General features: G+C 56.5%; 1 protein-coding gene across 7 annotated transcripts in view; it reads left to right on the top strand.

Annotated features, from left to right (window-relative positions):
• Positions 1 to 22791, top strand: part of LOC104144548 (protein CEPU-1) — a 352423-nt gene that overhangs the window by 105714 nt on the left and 223918 nt on the right. Inside the window, exon 1 of one of the 7 annotated variants that reach the window (XM_068916631.1) lies at positions 18450 to 18512. The exons of the other annotated variants lie outside the window; for them this stretch is intronic. The gene's annotated coding sequence lies outside the window, so the exon portion shown is untranslated. Of the gene's footprint in view, positions 1 to 18449; positions 18513 to 22791 lie in introns of those variants that run through there. 7 annotated transcript variants of the gene reach the window in all.

The following is a 22791-nucleotide window of genomic DNA, read 5'->3' as shown; positions in this document are numbered from 1 at the left end:
CCTTAATTCTATATGGAAAACCTGGCTGGAAATAGAGGAATGAAGAAATGTCACCGCAAAGGAGAATGAACGTAGCAGGAACTTGTAGATAAGCTGCCTGATACCCAGCAATCGGAGAGAGATGCCTGCTTCCTTTTTTCTTTGCCAGTGAAAAAATGAGCAGAAAAAGGAGGCTGTGCCAGAGGGAAAAGGAAAGGAGAAAGAAAAGGAAAGGAGAAAGAAGAAATATTCAGCGGCCGCGGCCTGAAGCTCGGTTCTGTTCGGAGGTGTTCGCCCTCGGGGCCGGCAGGGCTTGTGAAGGATGGGGAGTACGGCGCGGGGAGGAAGGGCGCGCGGGCGTCCAGGCTCGCAGCCGCTTGAACAGCAGAGCAGCAAAGCGCCAGGCTCCATGGTCAGCATGGCAAATTGCTGGACACAACTTTTAAGATCAGTTATCTTTTATTTTTATTTTTTTTCCGCCGCAATCTGGAGCTAAGCTAGTCTCTTTGCTGCAGCTCTCCCTCCCCAGCCCCGCTACCCATCTTGGGCGATCTAAATTAAAATCTGTTATCGTTTCCCGGATAATCCCCTTTGATGCCCTGAATACAGCAGAATCTGTCCTGCTCCAACCTTGCATGTAAGTGCTGATAGCTTTTGAACAGCTAAATGGCTTTGTGTATCTCATACAAATGCCTGTCTCATCCAGAAGCGGGCAAGCACGGCGCAGTCGGCTGAGGCAGCTCCATGAGTTACAAGTGGAATTATTTTGGAGAGATGCTAAGGAGGCCTAACCTTTCCGCGTGCGTTCCCTCGGCATCTTCTCTCCGGGAGTGAAGGGCGGGGGCGGCGTTGTCTTAACCTCCCGGAGCTGCTGGTTGTTGATGTATTGCCACGCAGCCGGCGCGGGTTCCCGCACCGTTCCCCGGGAGGAAGGGTTGCGTGGCCCAACGGGAACTTCTTCCATCGCTTCCCCACGAGCTCGGGTCCAACCCTGGGACGCGGGCACGTGTGGGGTGTCAGGTGTGCCGCCAACGGGTTCTTCTGCAGGTTCTTCTGAGCCGGTTCCTCCTTTATGGTATAGAAAAGCCTTGGAAAGGGTTGTTTGTCATCCGGCCTTTCCTGGGTGCCATGAGACCCACAGCACGTGGGCCTGCACATACCAGTCAGCATTCACCTCCCGCTGGCAGCGCGCCCAAAAAACGAGCTCCTGCTGAGCCTGCCCTCTCTGGTGAATGGGTTTGCTGGGGGGGAAGGAAGCGAGAGCTGTGTCCTCCCCGCCCGGGAGAGGGTGCCGCGCGTGCAGCTCGCCCTCCCGCCCCTTGCAAAACGCAGCACGCGGCACAAACGCTCCTCGCCCATCCGAAATGCCCACCGAAGCTCCGCCGCGCTCCCGGAAAGGGAGTCACCCCTGCTTGCTGCCTCCTCTCCCAAAGCTCCCAGATGCGGGAGCAGCGGGCGATGGTGGTTGAGCTGCAGCTCGCCTGTAAGGGGGATGGTTTTCCCCGGCGGACAGATGTTCGCAGCTGGGGACGGCAGCTGGCACCGGCGCGTCTGCGGGAAGAGCACGCTGTGGCAGCGGGGCTGGGCACTGGCGTGCTGAGTTGCTTCTGTCCTCTGCTTCCCCGGCTGCAGCTGGCTCCTTGCCACCCACCGAGCCGGTTTGCTCCCCGCCTTCCCCCCCCCCCCGCCCCTTCCCCTGCGCTGAATCTGGCAGAAAAGAAAAAGCGCCCACCTTAATGAACTCGGCATTAATCGCTTGTGTCAAATCCTTGTGCTAACAAGCCAACGAAATCAAACAGGCCTCCCCGGGGAGAGCCGGCAGTCAACACTCAGCCATTAAAATGGTAATTTTGTATTTTTCGCCCAGGCGTTTGTCGCCTCTTGCCCTTGTGCGCTCCTTAGTGCTCTGGCCTTTAAATTATAGGGTTTTTTTTAAAAAAAAAAAAAAAAAAACCAAAGCCACTGTCTTCAGCACTGTCTTCAGCCTTCTTCCTTCCTTCCCTCCTCCTCGTTCTGGGAGATGGCAGAGATGGGCCGGGGCGGGATACGCGTGTGGGTCCTTATTTTGGCTCCGGTAATGGAAAGCAAGAGCCTGTTGCTCCCGAGACGGCTGCTTTTCTCCTGTGGATGACCCCATCCTCGTTCCGCCCCCCCAAAAGTGATCCCACTTAAAAGCAGGGTGGCGCTTGCCCGCTGCGGAGGCAGGTTTTGCTCGTGTCGGCTGGTGCAGGTGGTGGTTCTGTCCCAGCGACTCGTTCCCTGCAGCTAAAACGTCTCCGTACCTGGTGTCGGATGTAGCGGTGAAGGTGTTGTCTTGAACTCGAAGCTCTTAGAGGCAGGGACTCTCTCAGCTCTCAGTAGCGAGCGTAATTAAATACACCCTAACAACGTGTCAGGCAGCGCCGAGATGCGAGAGGCGAGGCAGCGTTTCCCTGCGGGGCCCGCCGTGCAGAACGCAATGAATGAGCCCGCCCGGCCTGCCCTCCCCGCACGGAAATATTACGATAAATAAATAAAATAAAATGCATTTTTCATTTCATTAGATTTTTTTTTTTCCCTACTCTGTTTTCCCTTCTATTTTTCATCAAAGCTCTGCCTCTGGTGAGCAATTGCCAGGCAGCGTTGGCGCTTGGAGGCTCAGCGGAGGGGATCTGCCGGCGTTAATGCGTTTCTCATCTTCTCGTTGTCCCGTTTTTCTGGGGTGAATAAGACCGGTATTTTTTTTCTCCCCGGGCTGGTTCCTGCCACCCACCGTGCTCACCTGTAGCTTGCACTAATACCGTGGAGCGGAGCAGCGTGGACTGGCGTCCCCGAGCCCGTGCCCCGCCGCAGGGGAGGGCAGCAAGGGGCCCGTTGCCGACTCTCGGTCCCCGTGGGGCCGGGGCGACGGGGCCGGAGATGCTTTTCGACGCGCAACCGGCTGCGAGCGCAGAGCGCCGTTCCTGCCGCTGCCTCCGCCAGCCAGAGCGAAGTGGGCGCCGTGCAGAAAGCCGAGCGGCAGCCCGTCCCGGGCTCTCGGGGTAAAACGAGACAAACGGCGCAGCGACGAAGGCGGGCAGACGGGGAAAACCCGAACGGCAGCGGGAGCGGCGATAGCGAAGGCGAGCTAACGGAGACGGAGGGATTAGAGCTCGCCGTCCCAGGCTCCCGGCGGCGTGCTAAAACCGATGGGTACATCCCAGCTCGCTGCGCAAAAACTAGCTATTGCTGCCCAAGAGGGGAATGCATGGGCAGAAGAGCTTGATTTTGCTAGCTTGGCCCTAAAGCCGGGCTGGCCGGTGGGTGTCTGGGCAGGAGACGGCTGCAGTAGCCGAGCAGGCTGGTTGGGGAGGGTGCACACCGGGGTACGCGGGCAGGCGTGCGTTCCCCGTATGTCGGCATGCTTTGCCAGCGTCGCCGGCAGGTTGCAGCTTCCCCGCAGTCGCCGAGTCCCTGGGTTGCAGAATCAGGATTAATGGCTCCAGCATCGTTCAAGCAAACTGTATCTCAAACCGCTTTCTGGAGTTAAATGACACAAGACGGCAGATAATGTATGGTGTAAATTGCAAGAAAACAGCGGCGCAAAAAAATACGGCCGGGCAAATAAATTAAAGGCTTCCGTCACAAAGCCAATAACAGGGAAAGAGGGGGAGTGGAGAGGTGGAAACGAGGGAGAGGATATTTATTTTCAGATGAGGTATGGAAGCAGCGGGGAATCAACGACTCGAGCATGTGGGATCTCATGCATGCCACCAATATATACCCAACCCCTGCGAGGAGACAAAGGGGCTCAGCTTCTCCAGCCACCATTAAAAGCGATGCCGGGTGCCGCCTGCCTTGCAGGATTCGGCTGCGGTGTTGCCTGAAGCTGAGGTTTTTCACGTTGCAAATGGGTTTTTTCGGAGCTGCCTTAGTGGTTTTGAAAGAGGTCTCCTCTAAGGTGTTTCGAGCTGGGCTCCTTTCCCCCTCCCAACCTTCGACGCGGTGCTTCGCGCCCAGCCTTGGCTGGTCTTGTCCCCCGCCTTGTCCCCTCACGCGGACTACTGGATTTATCTCACAGCTTCCCCCGACCTCCCGAAAGCGGGAAGTACCATTACTCTTGTGTCGGACCGCTAAGGGGACACGAAAGGTGAATTTTTACAGCGTGACTGAGTTAGGAGCCTGGCTGCGTGGGCTCTCGGGAGCCTAAATCACATGGGGATGGCAAGGCGCGAGCACCTCGCTCTCCAATGCAGCCGGCGGTTTTAGTCCACGTGATTTATTCAAGGTCGTACGGAGCATCTCTCGATGAGGGACCAGGGCTCCTTTTGCATCCCCGCGGTGGAGCGCCATGGACTTCCCGGGGAGGAAACAGCGTGTTTTCCCAGCTCCGCTTTTACCCAGGAGGGTGGCCGGGGGGGGGGGGGGGGGGGGGGAGGCAGGTCTCGCGCCCGTTTTGGCAGCCTACGTCTCGTTCTGTAAGCGTGCAAACCAGGGAGCCGCCTTCCAGGCGTCCTCACGTCCGTGGCTGCGCCGAGGCGGCTGTTGGCTGCTCCGCGGCTCCCCGCTCGCCCCCTCTGATAAGATAATGAGATGCAAGCCTTTGGTGTGTTTGACAAGCCGCTGTCCTACGGCAGGAGAGCCGAGAGTGCTCAGAGGCTGGGAGAGGAGATTAATTAATGCTAAAAGACACAGTTTGATGTGGCAATGAAATTTCGATTATAATAATCTCTAATTATCTTGTAGCACAAGTGCCTTGGCTCTCCCAGGTGTCTTCCCCGGTTTGAAGTTGTTATTTGGCGGCATCAAAGGAAGAGAGGAGCCGGCACGTGCGGCGCCCCTTGGAAGGGGAGCTGACTTGCCCGGCCTACGGGGAGTTGCGTGCCAGAGGGGGACGTTTGGTCCCCTTCTGCCATGGGACCGCGTGATTGACAGCCGCCAAGTCCCCAGGCCATTAGCTTAAAGAGGTGCAGCCCCCCGAGGGCGAGCCGTGCTGGGGAGCAGAAGGGAAGAGGTGTCTCCGCAGCCGGCGCGATCCTCGATTAGCATCAGATCACTCAACGACTTTGTCCCTAATGCTTTTTTTTCTGGAAGGTTGGACTCAAAAACCAACTCCTTCCCGTGACGAAGTTCAGTCTTGACAAAATGGCGCTTTGCCAAGGCAAGCCATTTCCTTCAGGAGGTTTCCAGGTGCTTTAGTCCATGATCTCCAGGCTCGGCAAGCTTTAAAATCCTTCTCTCCGATCATCCTGAGCCGTTCTGTCCCAGTAAGTCCACTGTAAAACAGTGACCTGTCCTGTCCTGTAGGGACCTGTTGTCCTTCTGCTGAAGGCCCCGTGAGCGTGGCCGGATAGCGGGGCACCATGGATGCGTGCTGAATAGCAGATGGGCACTGCTGCATCTCCAGGCGTGGGAGTAATTGGCTGCTGCGCTCTGCGAGGGTTGAGGGGGTCTCTGCTGCTCCAAATGACGTTTATATAGTTAAAACGATCTCGCCCGGGCAAGCTCAGGAGAGGAAACATCTTGTTTTCACGTCACGGCCCTCATGGAGGGCCTGTTGCACACAGAGGCTCTGTTTGCGTGCTGCACGTTGGCGCAGCGAGGATATGGAGCGTCCTTTTGCCATCCTCTTCCTCCTCCTTCCCTGATGAAGTCGGGCTGGTTCCCCTCTTCGCCAGGGGTGGCAGCAGGACAGAGGAGGACAAGGCATTGCCGAGCCCAGTGCCGGCTGGGGACACGAGCCTTCAGCGTGTGGCGCAACTCTGTTGCGTGAAGAGTGACGGACAGGTCGCTATCTGCTTCTGCTCCCCCTGCCCTCCAACGCGTCGTGCCGAGTGGAGGCAGCTCCAGGCTCAGCCCGGCTGGGTTCCCCCTTGGCATTTCTGCGCCTCGGAGAAAGAGGAGGAGAGGGAAAACCGCACCAAAAACCCTGCGTGGGCTGTTGTGAGTTGCCGATCTGTTTGCAGAGGAGGTTGGGGTCTCGGCGGGTAAAAAGGGGATGCTTGGTAAATCCTATTTCACTTCACCAATGAGCTGAGAAACTATTGGATAATGGGTTATGAGTTGTAGATCTGTTTGATTGCATTGTTGCAAAGCGGGAATTGTTTTGCAACATAGATTCTTAATCACTGAGGCATCTATGATTGAATGCGTCGAAAATTGGTTGAAATTGAAAGTTAACTATACTGCAGACGGCTTATTCTTGTGTATAATTGAAAATAAATTCTAATAACTCTTCCTGAAAAGAGCTGCCAGGAGGAAATTTCAAACCTTGTCTTCTCCTCAGCCCCCTCCTCCAAAAGTGGAATGCTCTCCCCTCCACTCCTGTCCCCCGCCCGATCCTTTTCTTTTCCGTGCTATAGAGATGGGAAATAAAATCCAATCTTAGCACGTCAGTCCTCGCGTAGTCAGCTGTAAAATAGACAACTTGCAAATAGTTATTGTCCGAACTACTAGGGATGGCAGCGGTAAAAGAAGCAAAAGGAGGCAGTTCTTTGTACCGCACGTTAATTGCACTATGGGGCTCGTTGCTACAGGGTGAGATACAAGAATAAAGCGTCGACAAAAGAGATTAGGCACGGTCAGGGGGGATCGATCCTTCTGGTGAAGCAGGTATAATCTCTTATGTGGGCAGTTGGGAATTTGTAGCAGGAACATGGCCCGAGATGAGCTGTTTCTGGCATTCTTTGGGTCCTTATCATGCTTTTTGGAGAGGGTCAAGGCCCTTTGCTCTGAGCCAGGGTGGTCGTTCAGCTGCAGCCTGTGGGCTCCCTAGGGAACCTACTCGCCTTTGCTGGGCTTCCCCTTACACGGAGGCGATGTACCAGCACTAGGCCCTTCCCCAGCCTCTGCTAGACCCAGCTGAGGATGTGAGTGCCCAGTGTGGCTTCCATCTGGTGTTCATGACTCACGTCTGCTGGCTGTGGACGTTTATGTTTGGTTCCTTTCGCCCACCCTTGGCCCAAAATCATCCCCTCTGGATTGCTGCCAAGTGCTAGAGGTGCCCATAGCCATCGCTGGGGCGTTTGCTTTGGGTGCTAATGAATTACTGCTCTGTTTGCCCAGGGAGGCACTGGAGAGAGCACGGTCTTGTTTGCCAAATATTTCAGTTCTTCTCTGGAGCATTTTGCACTATTCATGGGATAGTTAATGATACAGAGAAGGTCAACTGCAACTCCTGCGTGCTCTCTCGTAATTCAAGATTCAAGGGATGTCCTGTGGAATTAAAAATTAACAAAATTAAGCTTGATACAAGGGAATTTTATATCCATAATAAAATTTTAGTAGGGACAATTGCCCTGTGAAACCTCTTGCCACAAGTTATTATCAAGGCCAAGAGTTTAGTGGGCCTTGGAAAGAATTGACTGCTGCTGAGAATAACGTCATCCACTATTATAGGACATGGGAGTAGAAGTCGTTGAGAGACAGTGTTTGAAGGTAGAGAGTATCTTTTTGCATATAGAGACTGAACACTTGTTTTTGAGTCTGGACTTCAGGTGTAACTTTGTAATAAAATTAAAAAGCTGCCATGCCTCAATGCGGAAGCCAAACAGTAGAGAGTAAACGCCCTCCCACTTGATCTGGGACGTTAGATGAGGAGGGAAACGTGGTTCCCCCAATTTTCAAGGGAAAGAAATAGGTAATTAAGATCTTAGTTGCACTATGTCACGTTTTGGGATGTCTTTCCACGCTGTCTAGTCTCCAGACCTCTGCCACCTTGCTTGTAGATGCCTACAACTGTCCTTTTCCCACCTACGTGCCTCCTGCCCCTTAGGACTGCAAGGTAGCTTCTTTGATTGCCGTTTCACCTCCACCCACTCCCCTGGCGCAGCGGACTCCCCAGGCCCCAGGAGTTTTCTGCTTTGAGCAAAGAAAGTGCACACAAAAGGCCCTGCCTCGCAGTTTTGTGCAGAACAAGAGGTGAAAATCAAATGGCATCCTCCTTTTTGCAAACTCGTGGAAGTCTGCCGAGGGGTTATTCTTTGTGGGACTAGAGGTCATTTTTGCTTAACAAAGGGAAGGGGCTTTTTTTTTTTTTTCCCCTTGCAGTGCTCTGTGCTGTGCTTGAGTTATTTTTATTCCTTTTCCACCCTCATGATGCGATGAGGCAGTCGATAGGGCGCTCTCATGGCCTCATTTCAGGGAGGACTTCACAGAAGTTCAAGAGGTGAATCGTTATTAAGTACTCATAATGCCATAATGCTTTGAAGCCACACCTGGACCTGCTCCTGGTCTAAGAAGCCTGGCCCACCAAAGATGAGAGGGCAGGGCAGTTCCCAGGGACAGGAAGCAAAAAGCTTTTCTATGTGTAGCCTCTCCCTTGGCAGCTTAGGAAAAGCAGGCTGGAGTCCCTTGGTGTGCGGCCAAGAAAACTCGGGGCAAGATTCCCTCCTTTTGGACAAGTAGGACAAGTTTTACAGGAGGATAATACCCATTTAAGGCCGGGTTAGCTGTAGATTGAGATTCCCAAGAATTCTGGTGTCATCATTACTTAAAGTCATCCTCCAGATTTGGCATTTGACACCTGTCGGGAAATTGCCAGCAGTGAAATAATGTAAGCACTGGGCCAAAATTCAAACCGAGCCTAGCTAGGTTTCTGCTTATTAGAAAAATCACACAAATTCGAGCAAATTGATTTTAAATCAGTTTATTTAAAAACGATGCAAACTCCTAGTACAGACGGAATTGGTTTAACCTTTGCTTAAATTGATTCTGCTTGCAACAGTGAATTACTCAGTGAAGCTGACCTGACGTAGGGGAGGGCGAAGCCTATTTCAGTGTGTCTGTTTTCAGGGGTTTCACTGGGTTGGAGAGCGAAGACGGCCCAGTCGTAGCGAGCTCGCCCGGGACTTTGAGGACCTGATTTGTCTTTCGTGCCCTGCCGCAGATGTTGGCTAATCGTCTTCTCTGAGTCTCAGTTTCCCACGTGTAAACGGGGACACTTGCCCGTTTGGTAGGAAGGTTGTGCCTTGGAGACCACGACGTGCTCTCACCCTGGCGCCGTGAACCAGGCGCCCTGGGATACGTCTGCCCGGGGGGAAAAAGCCGGCTTCTTACCTAATTCTGGTTAAAATAACTGCAAGGACGAGGCAATTTCTGACTGTTTTCTTCACCGTCAGTAGTTCCTGCCAGTCAAGCGGAGTCAGGATGGTGCAAACCTGACCGCGCGCGTGGTCGGAGTCGCGGCGTGCTGGCAGGCTGCTCCCGCCCAGCGTCCTCCCGCACCCGCTAAACGCTGCGACGCAGCGCGTGTCAAGACATCTCCTCCGGGACGGGAAAGGCCGCGCGTGCGCCGCGGTTGTACGAACCTTTTGTTTTGACATTTGTCTGTCGGGGGGGTTATTCTGACGGCTCTGCAAGAGCTAGGGGAGGGCGGGATTTGGACGCGTGCTGGCGTTGTACCGGCTTAAGCTCGTTCCTCCGAGCGTCTCCGGGGCTGAGCCCTGTCGGAGAGTTTCTAAGGTTAACGCGGTTTTCCTAGACGCTGGACTGGCACAGACCTGGCTCTTCTGGAGCAGAGGAACCTCAGTCCAACCGAACAAACGTTTTTCAGTGGATAGTGAACTCACTGTGTTGCTTGTCTGCGAAGGATGTGATTTGAATTAATCAAAATGCTCAACTGCAGCAAGAAAGAAAAAAACAAAACCAGGGTCTAGATTGACGGAAGAAATGGAGTGGTGATGACTGTTTTAATCCAGTGGCTTAGGGCTGAGAGCAGTCAGCTGGGAGCGAATCCCCTTCTTTGCCTGGGGACTGTGAGCCCCCAGCCCTGAAGGACGTGCGTGGGTGGGAGATGCTCCCGTGCCCTCCTGCAGGAGCTCTCTGCCTTGTGTACCAATAGGTATTTATTAATTAGGAAGCCGAGTGGCTCCCGTGTTCAGAGGTTAGGCTGCTCGCTGGGGAAGCTCTGGTCCCTATTCTCATTAAGATTTAATTATACAAAGTGAAATAGCATCGAGAGGAGGGAGCGAGGCCCCCGAATGCTGCACGACAGGTGGCCGCTCCCTGTGCTGGGGAGCGGGAGATGGACTCAGCTTCGGTCTCTGCAGACGCGGGAGGGGACCGACCTGGGGTGGCAGAGACCTGGGATGCACGGCCCAACGCTCTGGCTGCCGGGGACCTTTCCGCTTCTCTCTTGACTCCTGTAAGGGCCGAGTGGAGCGTGCGGGGCATCCAGCTGGCTGCGAAGGTGGACGTGGGAGTGAGCCATGGGGTCCGTAATTCCCTCCCTGCCCCGCAGGAAGCCCCGCTGCTCCGCGCAGCACCTGAGTAAAGCCAGGTATCGCCAAGGTCTGAGGCTGCTGTTAACTTAAATACCCATCTGCGTGCATCCCAGGAGCCTATAAATTTTGAGGGATAATTAGTAGCTGCCATACAGAAAGCAGCAGGGCACTAACTGCTTTCGCTTGAGTTTCGGAGCATCTTGGTGGCCACGCGGCAGGGAGTTGGGGTGGCGGTGTCCCTCCTCGGACATGCCGGAGGCTTGAACGCCTGGAGAGTCCCGTGCACGGAGGGTTCACCTCTAGGAGCGACGAGAGCCGGGAGAAGCGGGGAGGGCTTGGAGAGATGGGGAACGACTCGCGGAGGAAGGGCTTCGTTTTGGATCAGAGCAGCGGGGAAGCATGGGCGACTTCTCTGGCCGAAGTTATACTGAGCTCCTGCTGAGTCCTTTTCACTCCTGGATCTCCAGGTCTTTTGCCGAGCCTTGCTGCCTGTTTTTACAGACGTGGAAACTGAGGCAAGGAGAGGGCCAGTGATTTTGCTGCCAAGATAAAAGCTGTTTCTGGATTCCCTGCTGCTCTGATCGCTAGACAGCGATGCACATCGGTTCCCCTGGGTTTCTCCGTCCCACTTGTAACCCTGCTGCCTGGATTTTGGGGAGGAGGCGAACCAGCAGAGGCACCGGGTTGCCTCCTCGGCTCCGGGCCGCCTCTCCGCTGCCAGGCGGTGCCCGTCTGTCAGACGGGTACAGCAGGCTCTGCCTCGCCGGGACGAAGGGAGCCTTAATGAGTTCCCGTTTGAGAAGCGCTCTGCGCTCTTCAGGTGAAAGTTGCTCTCCCGGAGAAGTGCAAAGAGCGCTGATTTGCATTCTTATTGCCAGCAATATCCATAGGGAGCGAATGTCAGAACAGCTGTTATGTCAAATTACCTTCCTCCGGCAACGGGGGATTTTATCTGTCATCTCGCGGAGGGCAGAGGCGCTGGCACCCCTCGGGGGAAGCCGGCTTCTGCATGTTCCTTGCATCTCGCGCGTTGCAGAATTGCTTGGCCTGGCGCGGGGCGGCAGAGGCGCCGAGCAAGACGGGCAGCGCGGAGGGACGAGGGGATGGAGCGAGGGGCCGGGGCACCGGGGGGGAGCGCCTGGCTTCAGCGGACCGGGAGGCGAGTCGGGCTCTGTGTCTCGCTTCTCCCCGTGCGGCGCTTCCCCGTCCCGGGTTTGCGGTACGGCGGCTCGGTCTGTCCTGCAACGTGAAGCCTTTATTACAGGCTTTCAGTATAATCGCTTCTTAATTAACTCAAGCGATGGCTTTATTTCTTGGAGCCTGCTTCCAAGGGCTTAATTTTATTTCTGCACGAAATGAATGTTTTACGTTTTGCACTGAGACGAAGCGCGCGGGGCGAGAGGGCGAAGCCGAGCCAGCTCCGCGCCTCGTGCGGAGGCGGTTTTTGCTGCCATCTGAGTTTTCCGGAGCAGCAGCCCGTTTCCAGCCATCGTGTACCGCGAGGGCAAGGGTGCCTCAGTTTCCCCTTCTGCGGAGCCGCTCTCGAAAGCGGCCGCCGTCCGACGGGCCGAGGCGGCTGCGCCCAGCAGCGTTAAACGTGGCGCGTTGCTAATTGCAGCGGCAGGATCGGGCCGGGAAGCTGCGACGCTTAATTCCTCCGCTGCGATTCCATCGTTCCCCGAACGCGAAGAGCGGCCGGCGGCGGCGGGAAGCGCTGGAAGCGAGGCAGAGCGACACCGGGAGATATTAAATCTCTGCAGTCTTTTCCCAGGCTCCGTAATTCATAATCCTGAAACGCACAGGCTGATAATTGCCCTAATCACTGGAGAAACATGGCCAAAATGTGCTGGAATAAGCCATAAAACTCATTACAAGATAACAAGATTCTATCTATTCTCGGAGGTCGCGTTAAAGCTCCGCGGGTCAGGGAGTTAATCACCTCCTTCGGCGGGAGCGGCGCAGATAAGAGGCTGCGCGCGGCGCGTGTGCCGAGCGCGCGGGGTCTCAGCCGCCGCTTGGGCGGCGTGTTTTTTGGGGTGCCAAAGGGAAGGGGTTTGCCGGGCGCCCTTGTGGAGGGCGGGCCGGGGGTGCGGGGTGCCAGCGCGGGAAGGCTTCGTGTCGGAGCCGCCGGCGAGCGCCCCCCCCCCCCCCCGGCTGGATTTGCAGGGGTGGGTAGCGCGCAGCCGGCTCATCCGTAATCCTCGGCAAACGCCGCTGATGAGTCAGTGCTCGTTTCACGTGAGCTAGCCCTCCTCTGAAATCCATCTCCTTGGATTTAGCGGCGCTGCTTGTTGCCTAAGTATTAATGGGTTATTGAAAGTATCTGCGAGGGGGGGAAGAAACGGCGCGTTTCCCCGGGGCCCTGGTTTGCTCTGCCTGCCCCGTGCACGCGTGTGCCCCCGCTTCTTCCCTGCGCACCTGCCGTGCCTGAACCCTCCTTGCTCGGACGCGTTTCTCTGCCTGTTATTTATTGCGCTCGACCTTAAAGAAGCGATGGAGAAAAGAGCCGAGGTCCCTTGGTACTGATGCTGGCAGCACCCCTGCAAATCCCTGCTTCTCTGACCTTTCCGTCCGTCCCTCCTTCCTGTTCGCTGCTTTTTCTTGAGCCTTCGCTGCAGCTGTTTCGCGGGCTGGGACGGCGCGTTGTAAGCAGAGAGTTGGGATAAAAGTATATTGTACGTAGGGAGGGTTGTCGGTAGAAATCTGGCTCTGAGCGCGGTGCCAGCCTGAGCGGAGAACGGCTGCGTCCCGTCGCAGCACCGTGCGTCCGGCCCTGCGGGGCATTGGCGGCCGTCTTCTCGCGGGCGCGCTGCGGGTCGGGGTCTTCGAAGAGGTGAACCGCGTTGCTTGGGAAAACGCCTCGTTTTCCGGGGAAGAGAGGAGCGCTAGGAGTGCCGTCGGTCGGTCTCGCGCGCTTGGGTGGGCCTGCGTCCTGCTGGGCGACAGGAGCGGCAGTTTAAAGCTGGCACGCGGTTTTCTGCCCCTCATCCTCCCTTCTGGTTCCCGGAGGGTTGCAGCGAGCCGCCGGGTCCTGCGCACGGAGATCCCTGCAGGTGCAGAGCCGCGTCGCTTCGCCTAGCGCAAAAAAATCAATAAACGTGCTTGCTGCAAAAAATGCAACGTGCGGGAAAGCTTGCTGCAAAGCAGGGAGGAGGGAGAGTAAAAGCTCCTCTGGAAGGGCATCACGGCCGCGTACCCGCGCTAGCGTTAAACCGGCGGCGCGTGCTCCGTCTCTCGCCTTTCCCCTGGACCCCATCCCCGCTCCGGCCGTGCGGGGCGCCGCGGTGGCGCGCATCTCGCCAGCCCGGCTTTGGTGGGACTGCATCTCGCCAGCCCGGCTTTGGTGGGACTCTGTCCCCACCTAGCGACGGCTGCGCGGCGGCTGGCGGTGGCTCCTGAGCTTGGCTGGCCTTTGGGACGGCCAGGCCGTCACCCCTGCGACGGTGCTCCAAGGAGCAGCGCGCGAGAGGCGGCTTGGTTGGCGCCGAGCGGGGACGTCCTGGCCGCCGGGGCGTCCTGCCGCCGAGGACGCGTCGGCCTCGGGCGCCTGCAGGCAGCGAGGGAAGGGGCTTTCTGTGCAGCGGCCCCCGGGAAGGCTACGGCCGGGCGCGGGCTGTCCCGTGCCCGTTCCTGGGGTGCTGCCAGCCAGCCCTCGGCGGCCCTCTGCCTAACGGCAGCTCGGCGAATAACCCCCCATCTCCCGCACGCCTTAACTACATCCGAAGTCTTCCCGTCCGGGCGCTTCTACGCCCCGGTAGACGCTAGCGTCCGGGGTCTGCAAGTAGATGAAGAGGGACGAGGACGATCTGTCAGCCGCCCTAGCTGGACGTAGCGTTTCTGCGCCCTTCAGGCTTTCGCTGCGAACCAGGTGGATGGATGGATGTAATAAAACTTCTCCTTAATAATGAACTTTCTCTCGGCGCTAAACTTCTCCTAGTATTGGGACCTATTAGGCTGCAGGCAGCGTTGCAAAGGGTAGGAGGCCTGTACTTAAGCTGTGCAAAAATGAGCTGGAGGAAGCCCTGCCTGGATCAGTGCCGTGCTACGTGTGCTTCCCGGGCTCCCCGGCGCGTCCGCGAAACGGGGACCGTCTGGGAAAAAAGCTGGAGGCCGCTGCAGGACTTGGGTTAGGTGGGCTTGGATTAACTCCTCCCCGCCATCTCGTTTCTTCCCCCCCCCTCGCCCCCCCCGACCTTGTTTATTATTTTCCTTTATTGCAGACGCCCGGGCGGTTCTTCCCGTGAGTTATCGCCGCGGGGTTTTTTGCCCAGCTCGTTGCGCGGCGGGGAGAAGCCGCGCGCGCGTGTGCCCGGGCGCGCGCGGCGGGAGGAGGGGGGCACCGGCGCGGCGGGAGGCCGGACCCCGGGGAACGCTTTGGAGAGCAGAGCATCTCGTAAAAGAGGGGAAGAGAAGAGGAAGGGAAGCGGGAGGAAAACATCCTTTGCCATGTCAAAGCTTTAAGCTGACCTGATTTCAAAGGATGCCCGTCTAATACTTTCCCTTTTTCTTCCCTGTTTTGTTTCTGCAGGTAAGTGCTGTTTTATTCTACTCATCCTTTAGGCAAAGTTGGCTTTTCTTTCCCCCTTTTTTTTTTTTTTTTTAAAAAGCGGGAGCAGGGGGGATAAGACTTGCAGGGAAACGGCCCCACAGCGGGCAGCGACGAGCGGCGGATCGAAGGGCTGCTCGGGTAGGCGGCCGCTGCGCCGGGTCGTCTGCCCTGCTCCTGCGGCCTCGAGGCAAGGCGTCGGGCCCCGGGACACCCCCCCCCCCCCCCGCCGTGGGAAGAGCCCCCCCGCCTTGCGCCGCTGGGGAAGTGCCGGCGGCGGGAACAAGCCCGGCTTTGAGGCCGGCGCTCGCGGTCCCGGTGCTGCTCCGCCAAGGGATGGAGCAGGAGCCCGTTTTGGGGCTCTCGGTCCCCGTTTTGGGGCACTACCTCGGCTTTTGGTGGATGCGCTGATGTCTTAACGGTACGCAATGGGTGGCTCATTTAGGTTTTTGCTACCTGTTGGTCGTTTTTATTAACAGCAAGCCGAAACGTTGGGCGTAGCGATGCTTTCGTCACTTTGGCGTCAGGGAAACTCGTGCTCGATGCAGAAGGGCAGCCAGGCAGCAGAGGGGAAGGGAAGGGTGTTTTAGCTCCCGGAGTATTTAGGCAGCGCCTTGCTCTCCCGCAGGCTGCTGCAGCACCTGTAGCCGGGGTCAGGCTTGCACCAACCCCTTTTTCGACGTTTTGGGCGAGGCTTTCCCCCTAGACCGCCTAGGGGGGGTTATTGAAATTCAAGTGACATCAGTAGCTGCAAGGGAATGGTTTGGACGGAGCTGATTTTGCTGGCGGTTTGCAGTATGAAGGAGGTAATTTCTCGGGGGCCTTTCCAGGCTTATCTTCTACGAGTGTGCTGACTTCTTCCAGAAATTTGGTCTTGCAAGGCAAGCCTAAATTACAGCAGCAAATGCGCTGGGCACTGTCCAGGAACAGGCAGGAAAGAATTATTGTTTCCTGCCCTGTTTTGCTCTGCGGCGAGATATCTTTATTACCATATGTATGCGAGCAGGGCAGGGTATTGCTGAGCAGGTATTGCGTCTGCAGGGCTTGACTGGAAGTCTAGCAAGAGAGAAAACATGATGAAAAAAGTAGTTACAGACAACAGGAAACAACAAAAAAAAAACCCCAAGCAAACAGCAGTCCCTGCTTCCTCTCCTGGCATCCCCGGAGCATGTTGTAACCCCTGTTTTCAGGTTGTTATTTGTTTTTTCACCCCCTGCTTTCGATTCCTCGCCAACCCAGGCGGCCGCCGAGCGGCAGTCCTGTCCCGGGTCCGCCTGCGCGCGCAGAGAAACCCCCGTTTCGAGATGAAACGGAAGGGAGAAACGGGGAAAGCGGCCGGTCGGGTTTAAACACGGGCCATCGAGGTGCCACGTCGACGCGGCGGTTGCTTTGCTGCCCGTAAAATCCCGCGCGCGGTCGCTTAGCGGAGGGGCACCCCCGGGACCCGCCGGAGTTTGCTCCTCTCCCCTGCGGGCCGGCGGACGTGTTTCGGCCACGTCTTGGCTCTCGTTCACCAAAGTCGCCGTTGCGGCAGCGCCAAACCTGGGAGATGCTGCTCCTTTCCCTCCCGGACTGCTGGCGGCGAGCTCCCCCGCTAGCCGTGGGTGGAAGTACGAGTTGAACGGTCGGAGGGGTTTTTGCTGGGAGGGGAAGATAGGTTTGAACAAGTCTCGTGTAGAGAGCAGCACCGTATAGCTTTTAATAATTTTGCCTTTCATCATGCTTGTCCTCGTGCTCCCCCCCCCCCCGCTCTGGTTTTGATCTCCTGTGCGAAAGTGAAGTTATTTCCATCCTGCAGTTATTGTGATGACTTGGAGAAAACCCAGCGGCCGGGTGAGGGAATCGGGTAAATCAGTGCGCTGCCGGGCTTTTAACCCTTGCGGTGCCGCGCGGCAGGCGCCTCTGCGGCGCGTGTTCCCCAGCGCCCTGCCCTGCTGCTCTGGGGGCTTTGCTGAACTAAACGTGTTAAACGTGACCTGTCCAACTCCTGTTTCTCCGGCTCAGATTTTAGTGCGGGTGTGCGGGAACGAAAACAGCTTTCTCTTTTCTCCCCAAATTCCCCCTGCCTGTGCCTGCTCCTCCACCAGCATCTTGGCGCCCAGGTAGGAAACGCTGGATGCGGCTCCTCTTTGACCGTTTAAATGGAAGAAAAAACGTCCTTTATGTCCGTGCCGTGCTACAAGCTTGCAAGGAAGACGCCTCGAGCAAGGCTGCAGAAAGTAAACGGACCTGTTGCTTTCGCTCGCTGGCCGTCCCGCGCGCCGGGCGCCTGCAGCTCTCCTCCAGATACCGCCGCACCGCGGCTGGCCGTGGGCCATCAGGGCCCTCGCCAGGTCCAGGCACCGCGCGTCGATGCCACCAGCCCTCCCGTCCCCGGCAGCCCCGATTTGCAATCGTCAATCGTTCCTCGTTTGGGATCGCTTCCTCTTTTTGGTCATCTATTTCTTTATTTGCTGCTTGGAGCCAGCTCGTCGCCTTTTTTCCTCTCTCCTCTCTCCTTTTCTTCTACGTTTCTCGTTCCTGCTCCGTTTAATCAATTCTCCCTTGCGTCTGGCGCAGCTTAAGAGCTGTCCCCGTCGGGGAGGGGGGGCGTTTGCTGCTGCAAATACGCGATGGGTTCAGCAACCCACCCGGGGCAGGGACAGCCCCGTTGCAGGGTGTTAGCGGGTCTCGGCCCCGGCTCCGTCCTGCCAAAGCCTTTCCCCTCGTCTGGGGACCGCGAAATGCGGCGGAGCCGGGGCTGGGTTGCACGGGTTGCACACGCGCCTGCGCGCGGTGGCTTCGCGCTTCGTTCCTTCCTGCGCCGGCACAGGAGGGGAAGCGCGAGGGAACCGCCAAGGGCCACAGGTCCTTTTTCCTCCCTGCTTTCGGACAAACAAAGACCCAGAAGAGAGAGAGAGAGAGAGAAAGAAGGGGAATTAAATTAACGAACACAATTTCTCCCTGTCATTGAACTCTGACTAATGAGTCTATTTCTGGGTAATAAGAAGGAGCAGGAAGTGACAAGGCACTGTAATGAATTAGTGGCCCAGAACCTCGTTAGTCAGAATAATCTTTCCATGAAAGATAAACGATGCAAACATTAATTATGAAGCCACTGCGGAAATGCATTTTGTTATTTGGCGTCCCAAGACATCTCTCCAAGTTATTACTGGAGCGAGGTGCTTTAGGAGGAAAAAAAAAAAATATATATATATATATAAAAAGAAGTAGTAACAATATGATGGTCTCCAAGCCGACTTACCTTGGCGAGGTGACGCATAACCGCAGCAGAGGAGTGATTTCCAGAGGACATCACAGGTTTGCAAGGGTGTCCCTCTCCACTGCTATTGATCATCCGTCTTGCAGCGGTGCCTTCGGATGCCAGCCAGCCCAGAGGGTTGGCCCATGGCGGGCAAATACCTGCGCTGGGCTCCGTAGTACCATAGCTCGGTCATTACTGCTTTCTGAGGATGGCTTAAAGCTGGTGCAGACGCGTGTCTGTGAGCCGCAGTTGCGCCTTAGATGGCCATGTAGGTGATGCCACACCAGCAGCTGAAACCAGGCTGAATTTTAATGGGATAGGGAAAGGAAGCAAGGATGTCTTTAAAAAAAAAAAAAAAAAGGTGTCATCAGGGATAGGGAAAATCACTCCACTCCCACTGTCCTTTCCAGCTACTGGCTGCCACCACCCCCACGGTATCAGAGCAGCTCGTCCCAATTTTCTTCTTTGTTGTTTTTCTTACCGATGTATGCAGGCGGCTTCTTGCAAATCTCAAAAGAGACGGTGCATGGTATTTGGTCACAGCTTCCTCTCTGCCTTCCAGGTACAATTACTTTGCAATACAACTTTATTTTTGCACAGCGTCGTCGGTACCAGCCAGCCTCGGAAGACGCTTCGTGGCGTCTAGTGCAGTTGCGGAGGAGACCAGGGAATAACGCCTGGGGCAGGACCTGCAGGGAAACCTGCGGGCCAGGCGGGGTGGGTGCCTCCTGGGTCCCGCCGCGCTGTCAGGCTGTGCAGCGTGTTTTAATTCGGCAACTGTGGCAACGGCACCTTGTCACCCCCGGCTCCAGGTGCCAGGGAGGGTGGGATGGATGTGGTGGATCCGGAGGCTCAGCTGGGACTTGGCTACACTTAGTTGCTCTCCTGCAGACTGCTTGTAGGACCTTGTCACTTGTGACCAGATTTAGTTTTTCTGCTTTGAGTGGGTTTCATCCAAACAGCAGAACAAGCACAGATGCTTCTGTAAATCCTGCTGAGCGTTTCTTGGATTATATAAGTGCTATTTTGTGAGTGTTTCTCTTTGCCTCCCTGGATCTGAGCTCACTGTCTGTTAATGGGAAGTAGTAGTGGTACGTTGCCTTTCCAGGGGGTCGGGAGGATGCAAGCGTCTGTAATTACAAGGTGCTCAGAAAGTGCTGTAACGCCGCTACGTGTCGTGGCAATGCAAATACTTCATAATAACGGGTGTGTGCTTCTGAGAGTCTGTATCTGAACACGTTTGTACCACTGCAGCTGCCCTGCTCTGAGGTCTGTCTGGTCAAAGCAGTGCAGCTCTAATAGCGCGTGGGGAGCTGTGTCCCTGCGAGGGTGCTGCTGCATCTAGGTCCCCGCGGGGTAGCGTCCGTCGTGCCAGATTAAGACCTTCTTAAGCGGCTACCCGTCCCTGGTGTCCACGTCCCACCTATTTAAGCTCTGCCCATAGAGCTATTGCCGTATGGAAATCATACTCCACACTGAAACAGGTTTACCGGAAAGCAAGGCCGTGGTCGAGCAGGTCTGAAGCAGTTCGTCGGGTCTAAGTCCCCCCCGTCACACGGCACGCGGGAGCCTGAGCCCTGCAGGGCTGCAGCGGGCAAAGTGGTTTTCTGCTTGCCTTGATTGCTCAGGCTGGAAAACCAAGCTGCCCCAGCCGTGGGCACGGGGGAGGACAGGAGAGGGAGGGAGACCATCGGAGGCTGAAGGTCCTCTCCAGCCGTGCCCGGGGAGGCCAGCCTTGCCTGCGAGCTGGCGGCAGCGGTGTTTAACGCGCCGCCGGTTTAACAAGCTCCCAGGCATCAGCGGTCCCGTTTAGCCGGCCGTGCCTGATCTCCTCGCCTGCAGCGACTGCCGCAGCGAGCGCGTTAGCGCGCCTGTCTTTCCCCGAAGGCCTAAGCAAATGCACTTGACTTCGCATCGCGAAAGGTTAAGAGCCCGCTCGCTGGCTGTCATTGCCGCTCTGCCTGGCCGCGGTGGCTCGTCCGCAGACCCTGCGTCCGAGCCCTTAAACCTTGGCCTGGGACCCGTTTTCTTGTTGCCTGAACACCTTTGAAAAGGCTTCTGCCCCTTTCCAGCCTGGGGCAGGGTCTTTCCGTTGCCCTTGCAGGACCTTTGCAGCATCATGGAAGCGCTCCTTAAGATGCGACCCTAACTTCGAAAGGCTCTTTCTGTCTTTGGGACGGTGCTTGAAGGACAGCAATGAGCAGGGGCAGGAGGGACGGGCAATGTGCCGCCAGGATGCCCGACCCCCATCGCAGCCCCAGCTGCTTGCCCGTATGGGGGAAGGATATGTTTTACCCTATTGAGCCAGAGAGATGTGGCCTCCAGACTCTCTCCCCCCTGTGCCTGCTAATACTCATCTCAGTTTCTGTCCTGCCATGCACTGGTGCCTCCTTGCCGTGAAGAGCCTCAGGGTAGAGTGGAAAAGGGTTAGTGAGGAGTGATTCCAGCTCTTCCCCGAGTCAGTTTGCTGAGCCATAGCAGGCTCTCTCACACCGTTAAATTAGGTTACGATCCCAGTAATAATCATCATCGTTGTCTCAGGAAGAGGAGAGAGAAATGAAATAATCCAAATCTTGTCTTTTTGCAGTTTTATTATTATTATTATTTTTTTTTTTTTTGGTGAGCCATTTTTTCTGGTACTTAGAGGAAAAAAGACGCATACTAGAGATACTCTGCGAAATAGCCGTGCTAAAACACTTAGAGCCAGAGCTAAAGGATTCTGGCGCGGGGGTAATTAAGAACCGCGGAAAGCCTGCCGCGCGCCAGGTTCTTGTGTTGCTGCCTCAGGTGCTCGTCTGCATTTTCAGAGTGCACAGGAACAGATCAAACAGGATTTACTCCTTTCTGCAAGGGCTGGCTGACAAGCCGGGATTATGCGCTGTGCAAGAAGCCGACCGCAAATGAAATGAGACGTTGCAAAAAGCGGTCTGTAAAAATGGTAGCTAAGCAGGGGGGAGTGGAAGGGAAGCCAGCGGAGCGTGGGAGACCCTGCTGCAAACCCCTGCTGTGTGTGGCATGGTGCAGAGGCTCTGTCCTGGCTTTGCCACCGGACGGCTTTTGGGTCGGAAAGGGTGACCGCGGCTCCCGCCTGTTGGGGCTGGCCAGGGCGAGGCAACTCGTTGCGTGAAGAAACGTTGAGGTTTCAGTTGTGCACGAGTTGGAGAGGGGGCTTGAACCGGCATTTCCCATGAGCCCAGAAGGAACCCTGACTTGCTCGGTGAGTTGTGTCCTTCTCCCTGTCACGTACCTGCCGTTACTTTCTGCCTCTGTGAGGCCCTTCTCGATGGAACAACCCTCCTCTCCTTCCGTGGGTTGTGGACGCAGCCCTGTCCACCGTGGAAGGAAGGTTAGCAGAGGGTGGATTGCAAAAAAGGGAGCCCTTATCCTACCAAAACGTGCTGGACTCCCAAGGGGCAGTGGGGACATGAGCTCCAGGTGCTTAAGCTGACACCTAGAAGAGCAGAAGTGGCAAGGAGCACTGTGATGGCCACACGGTCCCGTCCTCTTCCACTAAAGAGGCATGGTGCATGCTTGCAACACCCCGGAAAAACGTGTGTCCCGTTTCCTCTCCTGAATCCTCTCCTGTTCCTGCTATCTATTGAAGGATAACAGTTGATTGCAGTTGTCCACTTGGCCAGGGTGTTGCCAAGCTGGTCGCGGTGCAGCTGGAAAGGGCAGCTCGGAGGTGCGTGTTTGCTGACACAGGGCGGCTGCGTTTGCAGCCAGGATAGGTGCAGCCGCGGTGCCGGGGTTGAACGCGCTGCCGTGGTGGCTTGCGGCGCCGGAGCAAGACCGGGGAGAGACGGTCGCAGCCGTCCCTGCCTTGCTTTGCGTGACGGTGCGGGCTCTCGTAAAGGCAGTCGGCGCGCGCGTGCTGCCGATTGCCTTTGGAAAGCAATTGTCATTTCAGAGATGTGACGTCCCCGTCGGGGGGGGGGGGGGGGGTTGTGTTTGCCTGCCTCCCCTTCTCTGCCGCCTGTTCCTCACCCCCCCAGCCCGGCGGCGTCAGGCGGATGATGTGCCGAAAGGCAGAGCTGAGCGGGTGTATGTGCGCGGGGTGGGGGGGGCGCAGCCTTTGGGGGATAATTGACTTCAGAAGCGCTTCGTATGGGATCTGGGAAGAAAACGAGTGGAAACACGTCATTTTACAACCTTGATGCTCCTGACCCCGTTGGAAATAAATATGCACCTAACAGCCTGGAGAAAGCAGCAGCAGCTGCGGGCAGCGGCGCGGGGCGACGGTGGCCTCCCACGGCTCGGCCGGGTACTGCAGCCCCCCGCTGCCCAGCCCGCCCGCCGTGGGATTTTTGGGGGGGTTAGCCCAAGGCAGAAGGGGAGCAGCCCTATTTCTCCCCCCCCGCGCCGTTTTTCACCCCAAGCTGGTGGGTCTCTGCGTGGCGCGAGGGTCCCCCCACGGCTGCCTCCCACCCTTTCCCCATCCCTGGGTGCCGGGTGCTGGGACCGGTGGCCCTGCCGGGAGGTAGCGCACGGACGGGGGGGGGGGGGGGCATTGCCCGCTGCCGGCCCCCCAGCACCTTGGCTGCCCCTGCCATCTCCAGGCCCCTCTCTGCCATCTGTGTCAGGGTCGTTAAAGGTGTAAATTAGTGCTTGTCGTGCGGTGCTACTTAAAGGTAATGAAGTTTACTTGGCTGGGTAAATTGCCAGCTCTCTTTAAATGGCCCTTTTTTTCCCCTTCATTGCTATGCAGATGTATGCTAATACGACGGTCTCCAAACACAACTTTGATGACCTTCTAATTTTTATTTATTTATTTACTTGACGAAGCAGTTTTCGACTGGAAACGTAATTTAATTAGCATCCGCCGCCCGGCCCGTTGCGTT

This window comes from Struthio camelus, chromosome 22, assembly GCF_040807025.1.
Source record: "Struthio camelus isolate bStrCam1 chromosome 22, bStrCam1.hap1, whole genome shotgun sequence".
Taxonomy (NCBI): domain Eukaryota; kingdom Metazoa; phylum Chordata; class Aves; order Struthioniformes; family Struthionidae; genus Struthio; species Struthio camelus.
The sequence above is the reverse complement of the archived record's forward strand: the minus strand, read 5'-3'. Positions and strand labels throughout refer to the sequence as shown.